The 23,219-nt window shown below is 35.9% G+C and overlaps 1 protein-coding gene across 1 annotated transcript in view; it reads left to right on the plus strand.

Moving 5' to 3' along the window:
* The first annotated feature begins 788 nt into the window (after positions 1-788).
* MGAT4C (MGAT4 family member C) overlaps positions 789-23,219 on the plus strand; it is a 723,824-nt gene continuing 701,393 nt past the window's right edge. The window contains exon 1 of the mRNA XM_047788334.1: positions 789-1,006. The gene's annotated coding sequence lies outside the window, so the exon portion shown is untranslated. The remainder of the gene's footprint in view (positions 1,007-23,219) is intronic.

Raw genomic sequence — 23,219 nt, forward strand, 5'->3', positions numbered from 1 at the left:
CAGAATACTATTAAATATCTCAAATAATTTTCTAGTTTAGGGGAAGAGTGTTGTATCGCTACATATTATTCCCTGAAATAGAATTTTAAAATGACTTGTTTTTATTTAGAAGGGAATAATTTATGAAACCAGGAGGATATTCAGAGTCAGTATTTATGTCTGCAGCCACATATTAGGAATCTAGATTCTCCTTGTTTACTTTTATATAACTCCTCATTTTAAACTATAGTTTAAAATGATACACTTCGTATAGTACTGCATTATAATAAGTAATTATTAGTAGGAATACAATTATTTATATTGAGGTACTGCAATTTAAAACAAAATGCTCTATATATTATAAGATGCAATAAAACCGCTTGAAGATGTAAAGAGGAAATTTCCTATACATAAATGATGTTAAAACTGCAAAAAGGGATATGATTTAATATGTTAGCTGAAAACTTTAAATGTTTCTCAGATAGAAATGTATATAGCATGATAGTATGGATTCTAGACTGCAGTTTGAAAGAAAGCAATAGTGAAAATGAATTTCATGCCAGTAGACACTTTAAAAACTAGATTTAGCAGCAGTCACATTAGCTTAGATAATGGGAGAATTTTTCTTCATTGAAAATGCTCTGTGTCGCTTAAGAAGAACTTACTGAGGCAGTCTGCCATCTAGCTTTTTCACAGAAAAACAGGCTTACAGACTGCAGATGAGAGAGTCTGGAGCAGAGACAATTTTAACTTAGCCATTCCTAATTTATCTCAAGCATATTCAATTCATCTTTACTGCTCTATGCACACAGGAACACCAGATTGCCATCCCTGGGGAACAGAATGCAACCGGGGATCTAGAGAGCTGTCACATTCCAAGAAATATTTAAATTGTGCTGATTTTCTTCTGGAGAACTGAGCCCAGGGAATGAAACTCTCCATCAAGTCATAGCTTTGCGGGCAATAGATCAGAGGATATTGCCAGTTTTCTAATGGATTATTGTTATCGGGCAGGTTTTCTCTGAAGGTACGTAGTTATTTTCTCAATTCATTACCCTCTCCGTTATTTTGCAGGTAATGATCTAATGAGCTGGGGATCCAAACCTGTAAAACAGAGAAAGATGTTAAGTGGTTGGTATTGATTAAAGAATGGCACCTTATTGCTGCATGTTTGTAAGTGAATAATCTGATTCCTTTACTGAAGGTTAGTAGGATATAGTTTGACTTGCATTATCAGCAAAAAAGGAAACCAAAACAAAACCGTGCTGCAAGCTGCATTATCATACGTTCATATTAATTCTCTTAAGGATTTTTTTGGTAGCTGCAATATATAATGAAGGCAAAACAGACTTTGGAAACTCACTTCATCTTATATGTGTTTTAATATTTTTATATAACCATGGTATTTTCTCCATGTCTTCTCAAATACAAAACTTTGTCTCAAATGCTGCTGTTAATATTGGTGTCATTGATGTTTATGATACCTGAATGACAAATATATTTAAAGAAACTCCAGTAGGAGTCTTTGACAGAATATTGTATCAGTGTACTTTGTTGGCTTTGCAGCTCTTTATTTTTGAGTTCCAAAGAATCTCACTTAAATAAATTGCCACAGTTTTATTAGTTAAATGTACATACCATAAAGACATGTCGTTCAACTTTATTCTGTGACGCAAAAACCTGAACACATCTGTAGAAGACATAACTATTTAGCAAAGTAAAATGTTAAAAGTTGACAAACTTCTGAACATTCATAGGACCAATAAAAAGAAAGAAAACCTTATCCTAAGCTGGACTTTAGCTTATGATGTCTCTGATGTATTAGAACAGGGGGGGGGGGGGTGGCTTCTGTGCATGTTTCCTGAAAGTTGAAGATTCTTTGTAGGGGCTTGTTCTGTGTCAGAGTGAGAAGTCCTGTGGGACAGAAAGCAAAGCATGTGCAGTCACGGTTTGTGAAAACTGAAGCAATAATTTAAAATATGATATAGGACTTTTGATGCCTCCAAGGATTTTACTGTTGTGTGAGTGAGTAGACTCAGTGGAACCTACCTGTTCTTGTATGTCAGAAATGACTGTTAGGATAGGGAGAATAATCAGTACGTGTGACCGGGAGCATGGTGTCTGTGCTGCAGGACTGGGACTGGAAAACAGAATCTGTGGACCCGTCAATGGTTAATCACAGAGTCGGGAGAGGAAATGGTGGCTTGGTGGCTGAGGTTCACAAGAGCACTTGTTAAATGTGTTCTAATTTCTTCAGAGCATCCGAGAGACAATTAGAAGAATGAAGGAGATGGAGAAGAAGGACTGAGTCACCCAAATAGGAACTTTAAGTGCATTCTCTCTTATCCTCAGAGGGACTGTAAAAAGCAAAAAATGGAAAAGAGGAAGGAGAATAGAGTCCTTCAAGAGTACTTTTAAGTGCTTCTTTTTTCATAAATTTTGCAAGAATTAAGGAACAGGGGCTTAAATTGAGGTTTCCCTATGGATTCCTCCATTTCACAAGCTTTTTCTCTCCTTTATGGAACATTTTCCCTCCACTCACTTAAGGAAAAAAGTGAGCTTGCTTCCAGCCTGGTTTCTCCCCAGTAACTTGTAGCTTTAATTTAAATCTACAGTAGTGTGCTTTCTGAAACTTCATATACTCCTGAGAGCCTCAAGTTTTACAATTCAATGAGTTATGAATGCCAAAGGATAAAGCGATTTAACACCCTTTTTTATTATTATCACGACTGGCTCTTCTAAAAATCTCAGACTGGGCAAAAGAGGGCACATTAGGGGAAAAAAAGGAATAACTTCAGAGAGCATATTTTATGTTCTTTTATAGTAAGATAATACCAATAGATAATTGGATGTATTCACTTCATGTCTGGACATGGGAAGGAAATGATAGTAGCTTAGTAATATTTCCTTTAATTTACATTTTCGACATTAGATAAATAGAACACATATGAAAATCAGGAAGGATATTATCAGTTTTCAGGTTGCAAAAATTTTTTTATTGCTCTAACCTTGTATCAGCTTTTTCTACCACAATCCCATGACAGTGTCTTGCCTCACTAGAGGGTTCATTCACTTATCCCACTAACTAAAACTGCTCAGCTTCCAGGTCTAGTGCTAAAGCTTGTTTTACTTCATCTTATGGTGAGTTCATTGTGAAATATATTACCATAATTTCATTTCATTAGTTGCTGTTAAATTTTTAATATTTATTGACTGCCCATGATATGTTTAATGCTTAATAGCAATATGTAGGCAGAAAACACATAATGATATTTCTCCCAAATCAGCCAGTTTATTAATATTTCAAGATTTCTAATTGGTGCCCACAGAGGAAGGCAATTAAGCCTGCCTCTTTAGTATCTACTTATGTGCATGTAAGGCATGAAAGGTCCTATATTCAGCCAATAATGTGCATTCAACTTACTGAGGACCCCAGACTAATCATCTGATTGTTATCAAATTCTCCCTTAACTTTGTTTTATATGTCTGTCATTGTAGACAGAACTTTGCATTGGGAGCAAGACAAACTAGGTTTAAATCTGTTAAGCAACTTTGTGAAGCTTAATTATCTCCTCCATACCTCTATCCCACCAGCAGTTTAATGGTGATTGCGGCATCTGCTTTTTAGAGTCTCATGGGTGGTAAAGATCATGCACATTAAGTGACAAACGCATCGTTTGTGCATAATATATGCTCAGTAAACAGTACCTGGTTTTGAACATATTTTATCATACTTTCCTATACAGTATTCCATTTGAAATCACCCCGACTCTTTCTTCAGCGATGCATGTGTGTGAATGTATAAGCATGTAATATCATAGATACATTTGTTTACAGTTTTAGTATTAAAAATAATGTTTAGTATGCAGTTATTACTTGGCACTAAAGGAATACATAGAATTAGCAATGTATTATCCATGCATAGATAAAACTGGAATTTAAATGTTAGCTTGAGAAATTAGTTGGCATATTCTCCATGGCTTTCAAACAGCTAAATTAAAGACCATAACTACCAGGGAAGGCAGGTAGAGCTATATCCTGTTTTCTCACTTTTCCCTTCTCCCAAAGGATGCGGAAATAGAAGAAAAAACAGTAAAACCTCTTGCTCATTATAATGTGCCCTTTGCCCCTTTCATCTGTGTTTTATTTTGCTAGTGACTGGTCTAGTGAGAAGGCCTCACATTCCAACTGCACAGGGTAGTTCAAGCATATAAATCCACCCCTCAAGGAACAAAGCAAATATAGGAAAACGTGTATTAAAATAAGACAGCTTTGGCTTTGAAAAAATGCTAAACATTTTTTAATGAGAGTGAAACTGTCAAATGCAAATGTTAAATCCAGCCAGATGTTGACCTTAAGTGTGAGTTTGAATCTTTACAAAAATAGTATGCAAATCCAAGACAGACGTTACTTTCTTTAGGTGACAGGCCTGCTGAAAAATACCGAGTCTGAATTTCTCAGATACATTTTATATTGAGTTAAGCATTTACAGAAAACCTACTTTAATATTCTGAGTTATATGGGGAGGGAAGTTACGCCTAACTCAGTATCTTGGTAGTGGAATTTGAAAATAGATGTGCACAACATTGTAAGTCAACTATACTCCAATACAATAAAAATAAAACAGATATACAAAAATTTTTATAAAAGGGAACCACCAAATAATTATTTTCAAAGTGCATTATAGGATAGCATCTAGCAGATTCTAACTAAATCAAAATGTGGACACAAAAGCAGTTATCTACTGAAAAGCCATTCTTTTTTCTTCTTTTTTTTTTCTTTTTTTTTTTTTGTCATTGTCTGTTGTCAGTGCCAGTCCTAGTTCAAATCTATTCATTTACCCACTCACTAATAAGGAGACTCAGCTTCGGCATCTAAGTTTGTTTTGCAAAAGAGCTTTGAAGTTCTTGTTCTGTTGTTGTTTGATTCCCAATTTTGGAATTAAGGAGATTAGAATCTATATTCTCATTCCAACTAGTTTTGTAATTTGTACAAGTGTGTGTGGAGGGGTAATAATAAGTGGCAAGATATTATAAAATAGTATCATAGGGGCTTGTTCCTGTAAGTACAGTTGATCCTTGAACAACACAGGCCCACTTATATACAGATTTTTTTTTTAAATAGTAAATACTACAGTACCACGTAATCCAAGGTATGTTGAATCCAAGGATGTGGAACTGAGGATATGGAGTAATGTGTAAAGAAGGCTTGACTATACGTTATATGCAGATTTTTCAATTGCTTAGAGGGTCGTTTGATCCCCCTGGCTCTGAAGTTGTTCAAGGGTCAACTATACTCGGAAATGATAATAAGTATTACTGTTCTTCTTAAGACATCACCGTCTCCAGGCCCACTATGGATACTGTATTCAGTTTAATTATCAGACTACCTTTGAGGTGGGGTGGGGGTGTCCCATATTTGTGCTTACCTGTGTTCTTCTTCTACTTCCAGGTAAATATTCTTATTTACTAAGCCCTGCCCCTTTGACATAACCTCAAACAATTTAGCCATAATCCCTTGAGGCTTTTTTCCCTAAGCAAATTCAATGGGAAAGTAGATACCTTTAAGCTTGGTGCTTTTCTCCTTGTGTTTGTTGCGTATTGACAAACAAATGATAAAAAAAAAAGGAAAATACTGGTTCACTGTGGCAGATACAACCTCCTCAGCTTACTAAAGTAGAGGTTTTCTTCTATGAAATGCCTACCAATAAAAGTTATGGACTGAATTGTCTCTCCCTAAAATTCACATGCGGAAGTCCTAACGCTTAGTACATTAGAATGTGACTGTATTTGGAAATAGGATTTTTAGAGAGATAATTAAGTTAAAATGAGATTATTAGAATGAGTCCTCATTCACTATGACTGGTGCCCTTACACAAAGAGGGAATTTGGACACAGATATGTGTCTACAAAGGGAAAACCATGTAAAGACACCAGGAAAGGACATTCATCTAACAGAAGCCCCAGAAGAAACTAATCCTCCTCATGCTTGATCTCAACTTCTAACTTCCAAAATTGTGAGAGGAAAGAAATGCTGTTAATTCTCTTGCTTAAGCCACCCAGTCAGTGTTACTTTTTAATGGCAGCCCTTGAAAATTAGTACAATAAACATTTTAGATTTTTTTTGGACCTCATGATATTTCCATCACATATTCTTCCTCCTTCTCTCCTTCTCCTTATTCACCTTAAAAAAATGTAGAACAAAACAAAAAAACAATAAAACAAATATTCCAGGGGCCCTATTTGACCATAAGCATAAGTTTGCCAACCCCTATTCTAGAACATGAAAGATCTTTTAAAACCATGCAAAGTTTGGTCAAAGTATAGTCCTCAACTTCCATGTTATTGCATGAGATGGTCTACTTTACAAATGGCACCACTGATTTTTAGCCTGAAAATATAAATTGGCCTGTTTCTTCTGCTAAAATTCTTCCCAGTATCAAAATGTAGTGTAGAGTATTTTGATTCAGTGTATTTTACCTTCACTCTTGAAGGGCCCTTTAAAGTCTAATGTTAGAATGGCATTTGGAAATATATAGAATAACAATAGCAGTTTATACTTGTGGAGTACATTCTGTGGGCTAAAGATATTCCAAACAAAAAGACCAAATGGTGTAATTTTGAAACTCACAGGGATTTCACATTTAATTTCACATGTAAAATGTGTTATGCTTAATTTAATAATTCATGTTGTGTGGGGAAATCCATGAAAAAACAAACTGACAACTGGATATAAATACTCCATTATTTCTAGTCATTTTTAACAGTATCAACAGGTAGTTAGATTTGAATATGTTTGTACAAGGCCTGTTTGAGTGAGAACTTTGCCAGGTGGCAATTCTGCTTTAATTCTAAGAAGCATATGTTGTGTACTGTGTGAATATCTAGGTTGTCCTTTTTAATTTCATCAATACATCTGATATGCCTTCAGTATTTATGTAGAACTGAATCATTTTTTTCTAGCCAAATTTTAATTGGTAGAACATCTTTGAAAAGAAAAATAGGCCAGCACTCCCATGTGATGTAAGTACAGTTGACCTACTTCATAAATAAATTTTTCTTTTGTCCCTTCATTTGCACAGCTGAATCCCTGTGATGTTGTCAGATGTTTTTCTTTCTTTTTTTTAAACTTTATTTTTTTTTATTGCTCAAATGAATTTATCACATCTATAGTTGTATAATGATCATAACAATTTGATTTCACAGGATTTCCATCCCACAGCCCAAGCACATCCCCCCACCCCCAAACTGTCTCCTCCGGAGACCATAAGTTTTCCAATGTCTGTGAGTCAGCATCTGTTCTGCAAAGAAGTTCCGTCTGTCCTTTTTTCAGATTCCACATGTCAGTGAAAGCATTTGATGTTGGTGTCTCATTGTATGGCTGACTTCACTTAGCATGATAGTTTCTAGGTCCATCCATGTTGCTAAGAATGCCGGTATTTTGTTCTTTTTAATGGCTGAGTAATATTCCATTGTGTATATGTTCCACATCTTTTTGATCCACTCCTCTGTCAATGGACATTTAGGTTGTTTCCATGTCTTTGCTGTTGTAAAGAGTGCTGCAATGAACATCGGAGTACATGTGTCTTTGTGAGTCGTGGTTTCCTCTGGATAGGTGCCCAGAAGTGGGATTGCTGGATCAAATGGTAGTTCTGTGTTTAGTTTTCTGAGGCATCTCCATTCTGCTTTCCACAGTGGTTGCACCAATTTACAATCCCACCAACAGTGTCATAGGGTTCCTTTTTCTCCACACCCTGTCTAGCACTTATTGTTTGTAGACTTTTTGATGATGGCCATTCTGGCTGGTGTAAGGTGGTACCTCAGAGTGGTTTTGATTTGTATTTCTCTAATCATGAGTGATGTTGAACATCTTTTCATGTGTTTTTTGGCCATATGTATGTCTTCTTTGGAGAACTATCTGTTTAGAACTTCTGCCCATTTTTTGATGGGGTTGTTTGTTTTTTTTTTGGTATGGAGCTGCAGAAGTTGTTTGGAGATTAATCCCTTGTCAGTTGATTCATTTGCAAAGATTTTCTCCCATTCTGTGGGTTGTCTTTTCATGTTGTTTAGGGTTTCCTTTGCTGTGCAGAAACCTTGAAGTTTGATTAGGTCCCATTTGTTTATTTTTGTTTTTATTGTCAATACTCAAAGAGGTAGATATGAGAAGATGTTGCTGTGGTTTATGTCAGAGTGTGTTTGCCCTATGTTTTTTCCCTCTAGGAGTGTTATAATGTCTGCTCTTATATCTAGGTCTTTGATCCATTTGGAGTTTATTTTTGTGTATGGTGTTAGGGAGTGTTCTAATTTCATTCTTTTGCATGTGGCTGTCCAGTTTTCCCAGCACCACTTATTGAACAAGCTGTCCTTTCTCCATTGTATATTCTTGCCTCTATTGTCATAGATTAGTTGGCTGTAGGTGTGTGGGTTTAATTCTGGGCGTTTTATCCTGATCAACTGATCTATATTTCTGTCTGTGTGCCAGTACCATGCAGTTTGGATGATTGTTGCTTTGTAGGATAGTCTGACATCCAGGAGTCTGATTCCTCCAGCTCTGTTTTTCCTTTTCAGGATGTCTTTGGCTATTCTGTGTCTTTTGTGCTTCCAAACAAACTTCAAAATATTTTGTTCGAGTTCTATGAAAAATGTCCTTGGTAATTTGATAGGGATTGCATTGAATCTGTAGATTGACTTGGGTAGGATGGTGACTTTGATAATATTAACTCTTCCATTCCAAGAGCATGATATGCCTTTCCATCTATTTGTGTTATCTTTGATTTCTTTCCTCAGTGTCTTATAGTTTTCAGAGTACAGGTCTTTTGTCTCTTTAGGTAGGTTTGTCTCCTAGGTATTTTATTCTTTTGGATGCAGTGGTAAATGGGATTGCTTCCCTAATGTCTCTTTCTGCTCTTTCATTGTTAGTGTATAGAAATGCCTCTGATTTCTGTGTATTGATTTTGTATCCTGTGACTTTGCCAAATTCATGGAAGAGCTCTAACAGTTTTCTGGTAGAGTCTTTAGGATTCTTTAGGTGTAGTATCATGTTATCTGCAAATCATGATAGTTTTACTTCTTCCTTTCCAATTTGGATTCCTTTTATTTCTTTTACTTCTCTGATTGCTGTGGCTAGGACTTCCAGAACTCTGTTGAAGAGTAGTGGTGAGAGCAGACATTCTTGTCTTGTTCCTGATCTCAGCAGGAATTCGTTCAGCTTTTCACCACTGAGAATGATGTTCGCAGTGGGTTTGTCATACATGGCCTTTATTATGTGAGGTAGGTTCTTGTCTTGTTCCTGATCTCAGCAGGAATTCGTTCAGCTTTTCACCATTGAGAATGATGTTCGCAGTGGGTTTGTCATACATGGCCTTTACTATGTGAAGGGTTTTTATCAGAAATGGGTGTTGGATTTTGCCAAAGGCTTTTTCTGTGTCTATTGAGAGGATCATATGGTTTTTATTCTTCAGTTTGTTAATGTGGTCTATCACAATGATGGGTTTGCAGATATTAAAGATATCCCACATCCCTGGGGTAAATCCCACTTGGTCATGATGTACAATCCTTTTAATGTATTGTTGGATGTGGTTTGCTAGTATTTTGTTGTGGATTTTTGCATCGATGTTCATTAGTGAAATTGGCCTGTAGTTTTCTTTTTTTGTGGTATCTTTGTCTGGTTTTGGTATCAGGGTGATGATGGCCTTATACAATGTGTTTGAGAATGTCACTTCCTCTGCAGTTTTTTGAAATAGTTTCAAAAGGAGAGGTGTTAGCTTTTCTCTAAATATTTGATAGAATTCTCCTGTGAAGCCATCTGGTACTTTTCTAAGAATTTGTCCATTTCTTCTAGCTTTTCCATTTTATTGGCATATAGTTGCTTATAGTAGTCTCTTATGATCCTTTGTATTTCTGTGATGTCCATTGTTACTTCTCCTGTTTCATTTCTAATTTTATTGATTTGAGTTCTCTCTCTTTTTTGCTTGAGAAGTCTGGCTAGGGGGTTATCAATTTTGTTGATCTTTTCAAAGAACCAGCTTTTCGTTTCATTGATCTTTTCTATGGTTTTCTTCATTTCTATTTCATTGATTTCTGCTCTGGTCTTTATGATTTCTTTCCTTCTACTAACTTTAGGTCTTGTCTGTTCTTCTCTCTCGAGCTGCTTTAGAGGTAAAGTTAGGTTGTTTATTTGAGCTTTTTCTTGTTTCCTGAGGTGGGCTTGTATTGCTATAAACTTTCCTCTTAGAATGGCTTTTGCTGCATCCCATAGGTTTTGGAGTGTGGTATCTTTGTTGTCATTTGCTGCTAGGTGTTTTTTAATTTCCTCTTTGATTTCTTCAGTGACTCATTGGTTGTTGAGTAGCATGTTGTTGAGTTTCCATGTGTTTGTGCTTTTTGCAGTTTTTTTCTTGTTGTTGATTTCCCGTCGTATAGAGTTGTGGTCGGAAAAGATGCTTGGTATGATTTCAGTTTTCTTAATGTTACTGAGATTGGATTTGTAGCCCAGGATATGACCAATCTTAGAGAGTGTTCCATGTGCACTTGAGAAGAATGTGTATTCTGTTGCTTTTGGTTGGAATGTCCTATGAATATCTATGAAATCCATCTGGTTTAATGCATCATTCAGGGCCTGTGTTTCCTTATTGATATTCTGTCTGGTTGATCTGTCCATTGCTGTAAGTGGGGTGTTAAAGTCCCCTACTATGACTGTGTTATTGTCGATTTGTCCTTTTAAGGTTGTTAGCGGTTGCCTTATATATTGTGGTGAAACTGTGTTGGGTGCATAGATATTTAAAATTGTTATGTCTTCTTCTTGGATTGATCCTTTAATCATTATGTAATGTCCTCCTTTGTCCCTTAAAATATTCTTCATTTTAAAGTCTATTTTGTCTGATATGAGTATTGCTACTCCAGCTTTCTTTTGATCTCCGTTTGCATGAAATATTTTCTTCCATCCTCTCACTTTCACTTTGTATGTGTCTTTAGAAGCGAAGTGGGTCTCTTGAAGACAGCATATATATGGGTCTTATTTTTGTATCCATTCAGCAAGTCTATGTCTTTTGGTTGGGATGTTTAGTCAATTCACATTTAAGGGAATGATTGCTATATATGTTTTATTGCCATTTTATTAATTGCTTTGGATTTGCTGTTGCTGCTGTTTTTTCTTTCCTTCTCTTGTTCTTTTCTGCCTATAGACGTTCCTTTAGTATTTGTTGTAAGGCTGGTTTAGTGTGGCTGAATTCTCTCAGCTTTTGCTTATCTGTGAAGGTTTTGATTTCTCCTTCAAATCTGAACGAGACCCTTGCTGGGTAGAGTCATCTTGGTTGGAGGTTTTTTCCTTTCATCACGTTAAGTATATCATGCCACTCCATTCTGGCCTGTGGAGTTTCAGCTGAAACATCTGCTGATAACATTACTGGGGTTCCCTTGTATGTTATTTGTCTCTTTTCCCTAGCTGTTTTCAAGATTTTCTCTTTGTCTTTAATTTTGGTCAGTTTGATTAATATGTGTCTCAGGGTGTTCCTCCTTGGGTTTATTTTCTATGGTACTCGTTGTGCTTCCTGGATTTGAGGGAGTGATTCCTTCCCCATGTTAGGGAAGTTTTCGGCTATTATCTCTTGGAATATTTTTTCTGTCTCCTTTTCTCTCTCTCTTCTTCTGGCAGCCCGATAATATGGATGTTGGTGCGTTTAATGTTGTCCCAGAGATCTCTGAGACTCTCTTCATTTGTTTTCAATCTTTTTTCTCTTTTCTGTTCCACATCCATAATTTCCCCTAATCTGTCCGCCACCTCGCTTATTCATTCTTCTGCCTCGTGTATTCTGCTGTTAGCTGCTTCTAGTTAATTTTTTATTTTCAGTTATTGTATTTTGCATCTCTTCTTATTTAAGTTTTATATCTTGTATCTCTTTGGTCAGTGTTTCCTGCAAGTTATCCATCTTTGCCTCCAGTTTATTTCCAATGTCTTGCATCATCTTCAGCATCATCAGTCTAAAGTCTTTTTCCTGGAGGCTGAGAATCTCCTCCTTGCTTAGCTGACTTTCTGGGGGTTTTCCTTTCTTTCTCATCTGAGTTATAGTTCTCTGTCTTTTCATTTTTATGTTTTTGGTGTGGTGACCTTTTTACAGGTAATAGAGTTGTAGCCTCTCTTGCTTCTGATGTCTGCCCCCTTGTGGCTGAAGTCGGTATGGGGGGCTTGCTGTAGGCTTCCTGATGGGAGGTGGAGTGTATTCTAATCCCTCTGGTGGGTGGAGCTTAGTCTCTGGGTGGGATTAGAGTCAGCTGTGTGCCTGAAGGGTCTTTAGGTAGCCTGTTTACTGGGTTGGGGATGACCTGTGATCCCACTTGGGTTGTTGTTTCCCCTGGGGCTTCTCAGCAGCTGACTGACAGGTAGGACCATATTTTCCCAAAATGGCCACCTCCAGAGAAAGTCACGGCTGCTGAACATTCCTGAGAGCTTTGATTTCAATGTCCTTCCTTCACAACAAACCACGTTCACCCCTGTTTTCCCAGGATGTCCTCCAAAAACTGTAGTCAGGTTTGACCCAGTTTCCCAAAGAGACTTTGCTTTGCCCTGGGACCCAGTGCACGTGAAAGTCTGTGTGTACCTTTTAAGAATGGGGTCTCCGTTTCCCCCAGTCCCGTGGAGTTTCTGCACACAAGCCCCACTGGACTTCATTGCCAGATGCTCCAGGGGCTCTTTCTCCCTGTGCCAGATCCCCACACGTGAGATTTTGATGTGGGGCTAGAACTCTCACTCCTATAGGTGAGTCTCTCTGAATCAGTTTGTTTTCAGTCTGTGGGGCTTCCCACCCAGGAGGTATCGGGTTGTTTATATCGTGAAATCGCCCCTCATACCTCTTTTTGTGTCCTCCTCTTTTTCTTCTGGAGTGGGATAGCTTTTATAAGGTTTCCAGTCCATTTGGGTGAAGAGTGCTCAGTCTTTAGTTGTGCATTTTGCTGTTTTTAGGAGAGAAGTTGAGTTCCAGTCCTTCTTTCTGCCTTCTTAATCCAGATGTTTTTATTTCTAATAAGGAAATATAATCATCATAAAGTGGAAGGTTGTCAATCAATTTAAATAACCAGTCTTAGTTTCAGTTTTTTAATTATAGTTTCTAGTAATTAAAATATATGCTTTTATATATGAAGAACCTTAAACACTATTCTAGTTTACGAAATCAATGTAATGGACCCTGTTATCTTAGGCTCTGGTGGGTTCTTGGTTATTGTAGAGAAAAACTAAAGTAAATTTTTTTGCATATCATCCTTAGGACTGCTGGATAAGTACAGGCATTCTGATATTTTAGAATTATTTTTCTTTTTATAAATTTATATTTAGTCTCTAAAAAAGGTGTTTACTTATCTTTAAGACGAATATGGTGTAGGAATGTGTATGTGGGTGCGACTGTATTTGTGTGCATGTCTGCAGGTGTCATGTGTGTTGGTGTTTTTTCCCCCAAGAATTACCCACAAAAGACTGGAAAATCAGATCTTTTGTTCACAGGCATAATATTGAGAAGCATCTTCTCATTAGTAAATAGATCCTGAAATATTAGGAGTTAGAGCATTAAATCCCACCCTGTGTTATCTTACAAATTTCTCCCACACTCCTTTACTTGGAGTTACTTGGTGTTATTTCTCACAAAATAATTCAAGTGATTTTTTTTCTTTTTAAAAAAAAAGATCTACCAGGGATATTTTTCTCTTTTGGATTATCCTTGTGAAGTCAAAATTGAGAATATTCTAGGAAAAGGAAAATCTTTAGGAGAATTGGTGGAATTTACATGAAGGAAAGAAGATTATCATTGAAAAGAAGATAATTGTTTCTGTGTTGTCAGTGAGGATGGGGTGGGCTAGATATTAAGAATAATGCTGCTGGGGGAAAAATGTAATTGTAATGTATACATGTAAGGATAACCTGACCCCCTTGCTGTACAGTGGAAAAAAAAAAAAAAAAGAATAATGCTGGGAACTGGGCTATACCCATAAAGATAATTCTCTGAAGTGTTTACGTTATTATGTATTCTCCATTGACATTGAGAACAGTTTTATTGATCATTATCTGCAATCCTGTTTTCGTTTTGTGGCCCCTTATAACTATCTGTTTAACCTTTGCTGAATACCCACATAGACCCAAAGGGTCTAGATTTATAGGCTAAATCTACACTGCAAGAAAAATCTTAGGAGTTCCTGTTGTGGTGCAGTGGTTACCAAATCCGACTAGGAACCATGAGGTTGCGGGTTTGATCCCTGCCCTTGCTGAGTGGGTTAACGATCCGGCATTGCTGTGAGCTGTGGTATAGGTTGTAGACGTGGCTCGGATCCTGCGTTGCAGTGGCTCTGGCGTAGGCTGGCAGCTACAGCTCTGATTAGACCCCTAGCCTTGGGAACCTCCATATGCCGCGGAAGCGGCCCAAGAAATGGCAAAAAGACAAAAAAAAAATCTTAATTTGCCCATGTGTACATACAGACATATAGAATCATGGATAGACAGACATACCTACAAACCAATACATACAACCCAACAGATAAGCAAGCAAGTACAGGCTGACAGGTAAAGAAGTGTAGGGACAGACTGACAGATACAAAATGGCAGTGGGACAGGGATGGTCAGACCAAAATATAGGGACAGGCAAACTGACAGGCAGCAAAAAGCATACCACAGAGAGATATGGATGAATAGACAGGCAGATACGCACAGACAGTCTGATACAGACACAGAGATATGGAATAGACAAGGAGAGACTGAGGCTCAGGCCCATGCCTAACAGGGTCAGGGGTTCTGGCCACTGAAAGGCATAGATATAAACATAGAAGTATGTGTAACATATACTATACACTAGAATGTTATTTCTTTATACATTCATGAGGCAAAATTCAGCTATAAGCCACTTCATTGCTTATTAAAGGATCATTTCTAAAGTATATTTCTCTATGCATTTTCTTATTAGACAGATAAAGAACCATAGATACATATGTAAACATGCTTTGTCATTCCCTTTATCTAGTGTTTCTGTCTTTGGGTAAGAGAAACAAATAAAAATAGTGAAGTTATTGTGAGATTGCTGTTGAAATGTTACCTTAAGCTTTTTTCAAGCTCTGTAATAAAACAGATAAGTCAGCATTCAGACAAGAAAATGATCAATTTTCTTTCTCCAGGAAAGCAACAACAATTACAAAGCAAACAAAAGAACAAAACATTTGTGCCTCAAAAACATAATTAATGTCAGAACAATTATTGCAGCCTCATTCTTATCTGAGGGTCACTGAAATTACTTCTAAGTTATACATGTACTTGATAATTTTTTCTGCAATATACTAAGAAAAGCAAGGATAAAATATAATGTTTCTGTGATTGAATGGAATTGTTATCAATGCTTGAGTGGACACATATCAAACTTTCAAAGTCTTATGGAAAGTTTGTTGTTTTATATTTAACTGGATTTATTTGGAATAGTTACTCAATTCTTCAAAATATTTTAAAATTGTAGGAATGTTTAAAAATGGCAAGATCTAGTAGTTATTTGGGAGTTGCTTTTAGAGGTTCGGCAGGATATATAGGTCATAAGGTATTTGTTGGAATATTATCATTGGGTAAGTATTTTGCAGGTCATATATTGCTGGTACTTGTAACCATCCTTTATTTCAGATGGTAGGTTGGGCTAATCAGACAGATGGAAACTTTAAACAGTCTCACATGTTATTTAAAAACTACCATCATGCGTCACATCTGATAGTTCTACAAATTCATACAAGCAAAATTGAGATTCGTGCTTTCCTATGAGTATACTTTTTTGGAGGGGAAGATATGTTCCTTTTTATTTGAATACATTAAAAGCAAATGTGGTTATAACCATTTTTTGGGAAACAGCTTTGTTGATATATGATTTATATACCATAAAATTCATCAGTTTTATGTGCCTGGCTCAGTTGCTTTCAGCGCATTTACTGTTGGTGCGGTCCATTTTTTTAGAACATTACCATCACCATAAAGAGACATCTTGTGTCTCATTAGAGGCACTCTCATTTCTTACCCCAAGTCAAGGCAACCTCTGTTTTCTGTCTCTTTATATTTTCTTTTTCTGGACATTTCATAGAAATAGAATCAGGCAATATGTGCTCTTCTATGTCTGGCTTTTATCACTTAGCACACTGTTTTTGAGGTTCATCTATTTTTGCAGCTCCCTTTCATTGCCAACTAGTATCTCACTCTTGGATATGCCAAATTTTATTTACCATAACCAAATAGTGTACATATAGATTGTTTCCAGGTTTACTTTTTAGTGTTGTTTTTTCCCCAAAAGTAAAGACTGTTTATTTTTCTAAGATCTCTACTCATAGTATGAATGTGAACTTGGAAACTAATTAATGTTCAAAGCAATTTACCATATGTTGAAATTTTCAGGATTCCTTTTTTAAAAACTGTGAATGAACCAAAACTAAGTAATCAAAAAAATGTGTATATAGAAGTATATTAAGGTAATGCGTAATGATATATTCTAGCCTGAAAACTTAGAGTATATGTTTTAAATATAAACAACCTTATTTACATGCTTTACATATTAAATGTATCTCAAAATAGCAATATAAATGACAAATATGCGGACTCATTTTTTTATGATCTTTCTTATAAGATTTCTGTTTAAGATAGAAAAAAGTAAAAGTTTTAATATTTTCTCATGGAATAAACTATTATAGAAATAAAAGATCTGTAGATAATTAGCTTTATTAAACCTTTTTGTTTATAACAGATTTTCCACTTAAATGCATTTTTCTCTATTTCTATAATGTTCTATGCTTCATCTTATCTTCTACCAGGAATTACTACATGAGAGGTGTTTTAAGTTTTGATATTCAGAGTTTGCTGAATTAATGAAAACAGTTTAGGTACCAATTGATTTAGGTATCAATTTCCAAATCACGTTGGATGACTATGGGTTAGTCTGATTATCTCTGTGGTTCCTGTCATCCTCAAAATTTTCCAATGTCTTGGGGGCTTGCAAGTCTTTCTAGAAGGCTTATACTGCAAGATGATATTTCTATTTCATTTATTTGTGATTAATTGACATGGGACGCTCTCTTTTTTTGTTTTTTGGTTTTTGGGTTTTTGTTTTTTGTGGGTTATTTATTTATTTATTTATTATTTATTTTTTATTTTTAGGGCTACACCTTTGGCATATGGAGGTTCCCAGGCTAGCGGTCTACTTGGAGCTACAGCTGCTGGCCTACACCACATCCACAGCAATGCCAGATCCAAGCCACTTTTGCGACCTACATCGTAGCTCACGGCAACGCCAGATTCTTAACCCACTGAGCAAGAGCAGGGATCAAACCCGCAACCTCATGGTTCCTAATCGGATTCTTTTCTACTGAACCACGGCAGGAACTCCATGGAACACTCTCTTAATTCATATTTTTTATTTTGAAATAGGTGGTTTGGATATGAAGCACAATTTATTTGACTTTTAAATGAATTTTATTTCTCCTACACGCAGTGAGTCAGAAAAGCAAACATATGGTTTACTGCCACACTTTCTATTGGTTTAAGCTTGAGAAATGTACTTTTTTCTGGGCTACTTTTCTTTTTGTTCATCTTCTAAGTATGCATTCCTCTAACTTTTATTGTTTGTCTTCCTTTCTGTTTTTGTTCTGTATTTGTTCAGACTGGGAGGTTTCATTCATTGCTACAACTTCAACTCTGTCTAAATCTACTGGATTTCTAGTCATGATTTCTTTCCTTTGATTCTAATGTGGTAGTTTAATGTTCAATATCCGATAGAAACTTCTTTTTACATGTAACACTGTAGAATATTTATACAACAAAATGTAAAGAAAAAATACTGCCTGTGTTATTTAAAAGAATACAATTTTTTTCCCATTTTGTAACTTTTGGAACATGTCTATGATTGCACCAGTAACACAGATTTTGAATCCATTAAATATTTGTTTTCCATCATTATTCTCATGGATGCTGTAAAAGCAACCTCATATCTTTCTGCTAGTAAAATGGCCCAATATTTTTTTGAGTCAAGTGAAACTATTTTGGGAAGTGGTCTCATACTAAAGCAGTTCTCCAATAAATAAAAATAAATGTCTTGTATCTTTTAATGTATTACCATGGTTTTTTAATTCTATAAAATATAATATTCAATTTTGCCATCTGTTAAAAATTTGAACTGATTTTCTAAAACATTAAGTACCATATTCTCTCAGTTATCATAGAAATATAGAGGATTAATAACAAAGATAACTAAAGAGTTCCTTGCTTAGCTTTGGAATTTTGCTTTCTAAAATGAAATAGTAATTTGCTTGTGCTTTATAGTTTAGAAAAAAATAAATATTGGCTAAAATTATAAAACTACAAAGTTAACATTTAGTTGAGATTTGAAAGAATATCCCCCATCCCCTCTCTATGGGATTCTTTTCATTATGGTCCTTACATTCCATGGATGAAAAATGCAGTGAGCTGCTATGGGTAAAAGGGCATTTTCTCTTTGCTTTCATTTTGTAGGCATCATTTAAACAAAAATAATTGTTATGACATTACTGAAGGCATGGATATATCAAGAAAACTTTGGGCATGATTTTTAAATTGAATTGGGGTAAATAACTTTAATTACCATGTGTGCAAAATGGGACTGATCCTTCCAAAAGAATTTTGGACTTTCTCAATTGCAGGCATTTATTTTTCAGCTGGTCCTGCCCTACGTATCCCACCAGATTAGCATGACGCTACTGAGTCCAAGCTCATTAGGCTCTTCACAGGACAGGCCAATAAATCAAGAGAGGAACTGGTAGGGCAAAGGAATATTGACTTCTAATCGGAAAGCCAGCAGACCAAGAAGCCGTCAGACTAGTGTCTCAAAGAACCATCTCTCCTCAGTCAGAATTCAGGCTGCTTTTATACAAGAAAAGGGATAGGTAGTAGGGGTGTATTTAGTTGTTACAGTCTTCTTAGTTTGGAAATCCTTTGTTTTTGTAACTGTCCATGTAAGTCAGGTCATGAAATTCCTATGGATATCTAACAAAACAAATATTATTCTCTGTTCTGCTTTTTATCTAAAATGTAATACTCTTAAAGGTCATAACCTTAAGAGTAAACACCTTACATATTTCAGGTTATACACAACATCCTTTTGCAAAAGGTGGGGATCCAGGATGACTGTGCACAAGTGACAGAGGACAAAGGCTAAAGTAAAAGTGAAGGAAAAAGAACAGATATAATACGGAGTCAGATTCATTCTTCCCTATTGCGATGGGATAACTATAACCTCATGACCTAAACTATACCAGTTAGATTCTCTTTCCAAGGAATCCTGAGTAGGGTTATAGAAACCCTAACCAATCTTAATTTGATGTCTAAACTGGGAAGTCAATTATAGCAGGAATCTGGCAGCCATTAGTTGGCTGTGTGCAAATGGAACAGAACAAGGCACTTCGCAGAGAGCAGTATGGTAGGATGAAGCACCCGGTAGTCACAGAGCGAGGAGAAAGACAGTGATAATCTGAATAGATCTTCTAGGTCCTGGCTGCACTCTCTTTCTGCACTTGGATGTACCCCTGTATCATTTCAGTTGACCTGGAGAAGGCTTTTAGCATTAATGCCCATCACACTAACCTCCTCATTAATATAGTCTGCTCTTCTCCCAGAAAATTATTTCAAGAGTTTTTTTTTTTTTTCTTAAACCTCCAGCAACCCTTATTATTGTTTTAATCAGAAAAGAGGTTTTTCATCTCCTCTTCGAGAGGCACTCTAGTATCACAATATAGAACACTGGTAAAGAGCTTAATCTCTGGAGCCAGAGATGATGCATTTGTGACTCAGCTCTATAGTTTATTAAAACTATATATAATTTATATCTTTTAGTATTCTGTATCCCTTTGATATGTTACAGGTCCAGAGAAGTGAAATTAATTATTTTCTACTAATGTGTTTCCTTTTCTCCTTTTATCCCTATGGATTTGTTTATTCATTTTGAAGTGCTTATTTGATATGTAGATGCTCATAACTATTTTATCTACAGTGTTACTTGTACCCTTTAATGTTACAAAGAGCCCTGATTTGTCGCTGTTAATACTTTTTGGCCTGAATTCACCCTTGTTTATTATTAATATAGTGGACTTTGCTTTTTTATGTATGAGTTGCCTATGTCTCTGTACATATTAAAACATCTTTGTGAATCATTTTGTTTCACAAAATCTCTTATATACAGCAGAGAATTGGGATACTTTGAAATCCAGTGTGAAAATCTTTCTCTTTAAAAAATCTAGTCTAGGAGTTCCAGTTGTGGCTCAGTGGTGATGAATCCAGCTAGTAACGGAGAGCATGTGGGTTCAATCCCTGGCCTTGCTTAGTGGGTTAAGGTATGGCAGCATTGCTGTGAGCTGTGGTGTAGCCACAGACATGGCTAGGAGCCTGTGCTGCTGTGGCTGTGGCTTAGGCGGGCTGGCTAGGAGCCTGTGCTGCTGTGGCTGTAGGTGACTAGCCAGGGATATGTCCCAAGTGAGATGGAAATTTACTTATGACACAAGATTTTGAGCTTGATGTCTTTACCTCTCCTTAGGCAATAGGGATAGGCAGCTGTAAGATCTCTTATAAAGCAGTTTTTCCTTTTCACATAGCCATAAAGATTGCACTTTGCAAATATGACTTTTCTATGTGATTTTTTATCTAGAAGTATTGTTTTTGCTTCATAGAATTAAGCTGGCTCCAGAGTATCTCCTATCTCTGTCACATGCCCCCACGCCTGATTTTGCAAATATGAAATAGGTTTTAACACCTATATGTTTGCACTCATGCTTGAGAAGTTACTTTACTGACCATAAATTTCTTTTCATTTTTTTTTCCTTTCTGAGACTCTTTTTAAAAAATTTAATATAATTTTTATTTTACATTGGAGTATAATTGATTTGCAATGTTGTATTAATTTCAGGTGAACAGCAAGGTGACTCATTTATACATATACATATGTCCATTCTTTTTCGGAGTCTTTTCCCAAGTAGGTTATTATAGAATATTGAGTATAGTACCCTGTGCTATGAAGTAGGTCCTTGTTGACTATTTTATGTATAGCAGTGTGTATATGTTAATCACAAACTCCTAATTTATCCTCCCTGCCACCTTTCCCCCTTGGTAACCCTAAGTTTGTTTCTGAACTCTGTGAGTCTATTTCTGATCTGTTAACAAGTTCATTTATCATTTTTTAAGATTCCGCATAAAATTGATGTCATATGATATTTATCTTTCTCTGACTTACTTCACTCGTGTGATAATCTCTAGGTCTCTCCATGTTGCTACAAATGGTATTATTTCATTCATTTTTTTTTTTTTTTGCTTGAGTAATACTCCATTGTATATATGTACAACATCTTTATCCATTCCTCTGTTGATGGACATTTAAGTTGCTTCCCTGTCTTGGCTATTGTAAATAGTGCTGCAATGAACATTGAAGTTGCATGTATTCTTTCAGATGTTCTTTTTCTCTCAATCTACATCCAGGATTGGGACTGCTGAATTGTATGGTGTTCTATTTTTAGTGTTTTGAGGAAATTCCATCCTTTCTCCATAGTGGTTGTATTAATTTTCATTCCCATCAGTAGTGAGGAGGGGTCCCCTTTATCTATACCCTCTCTAGCATTTATTGTTTGTAGACTTTTTGACGATGATCATGCTGCCTGGTGTGAGGTGGTGCCTTATTGCAGTTGTGATTTTCATTTCTCTAATAATTAGTTGTGTTGAGCATATTTTCATGTGCTTTTTGGCAATCTATATGTCTTCTTTGAAGAAATGCCTATTTAGGTCTTCTAATTTTTTTTTAATTGTTTTTTCCCCAGTACAGTTTTTTTCTCTACTCTACAGCGTGGTGACCCAGTTACACCTACATGTATACATTCCTTTTTTTTTTCTCACATTATCATGCTCCATCATAAGTGACTAGACATAGTTCCCAGTACTTGATTGTTTTTTTAAATGTGTGTACAGAGGGAGCTGCATGAGCTGTTTGTATATTTCAGTGTTAATCCCTAGTTGGCTGCTTCATTTGCAAAGGTTTCTTCCCATTCTATGGGTTGTTTTTCCATTTTGTTTATGGTTTCCTTTGCTGTGCCAAAGCTTTTAAGTTTAATGAGGTCTCATTTGTTTATTTTTCTTTTATTTTCATTACTCTAGGAGGTGAATCTGTAAAGATATTGCAGAAATTTATGTCAAAGAGTGTTCTACCTATATATTCTTCTAAGTTTTACAGTGTCCAGACTTACATTCAGGCCTTTAATCCATTTCAAATTTATTTTTTGTGTATGGTGTTAGAGAATAGTCTAATTTCATTTTTTTATATGTAGCTGTTCAGTTTTCCTAGCACCACTGATTAAAAAGACTGTTATTTCTCCATTGTCTACTCTTGCCGCCTTTCGCATAGATTAATTGACCGTAGGTACATGGGTTTATTTCTGGGTTTTCTATCCTGGTCCATTGATCTATATTTCTGGTTTTTTATTGCCAGTACCACGCTATTTTGATGACTGGAGCTCTGTAGTAGAGCCTGAAGTCAGGAAGCTTGAAGCCTCTGGCTCTCTTTTTCTTTCTCAGGATTGCTTTGACTGTACAGGGCCTTTTGTGTTTCTGTACAAATTTTGATTTTTTTTTGTTCTGGTTCTGTAAAGAATGCCATTGGTAATTTGATAGGAATTGTATTGAGTCTATAGATTGCCTTGGGTAGTACAGTCATTTTGGCAATATTGATTCTTCCAATCCAAGAATATCATATATCTTTCCATCTGTTTGTGTCTTCTTCTTTGTTGCCTTGTACTTTTATTTTTGCTCTCTGCTTCATACACTGCTTTTTTATAATCACTCTGTTTTGGAAGCCTTTCTATTATTTTTGTAGTTTTCACTATTTTTTTTTTTTTGATTTCTTGTCTCCCTTGTTGCTTTTGTACAATTTCTATAAAAAAATCTATTCCATATTCTAACTTATATTCTCTTAAATATTTTTGGAATTATGAAAGTGATCAGGAGCCGCTATTTCTTAAAATTTCCTAATGATTTCCCATAACTTATCAAAAATATAAAGTCCTTAAAATGATCCACACCATCATATAAAAATCTGGTCCAGGCTCCATATCCAGTTTCACCTGATGTCTCTCTTCCTTGCCAGCATACACTTCCAAATGTACAGTTACTTGTGCTTATTTAATATGCCAGTCTTATTTTTTTCTGCTTTTTTTTCCACTCCAGACATTTTCCCTTTCTATTGC

The sequence above is a fragment of the Phacochoerus africanus genome, chromosome 7 (assembly GCF_016906955.1).
Source record: "Phacochoerus africanus isolate WHEZ1 chromosome 7, ROS_Pafr_v1, whole genome shotgun sequence".
In the NCBI taxonomy this organism is placed as follows: Eukaryota; Metazoa; Chordata; class Mammalia; order Artiodactyla; family Suidae; genus Phacochoerus; species Phacochoerus africanus.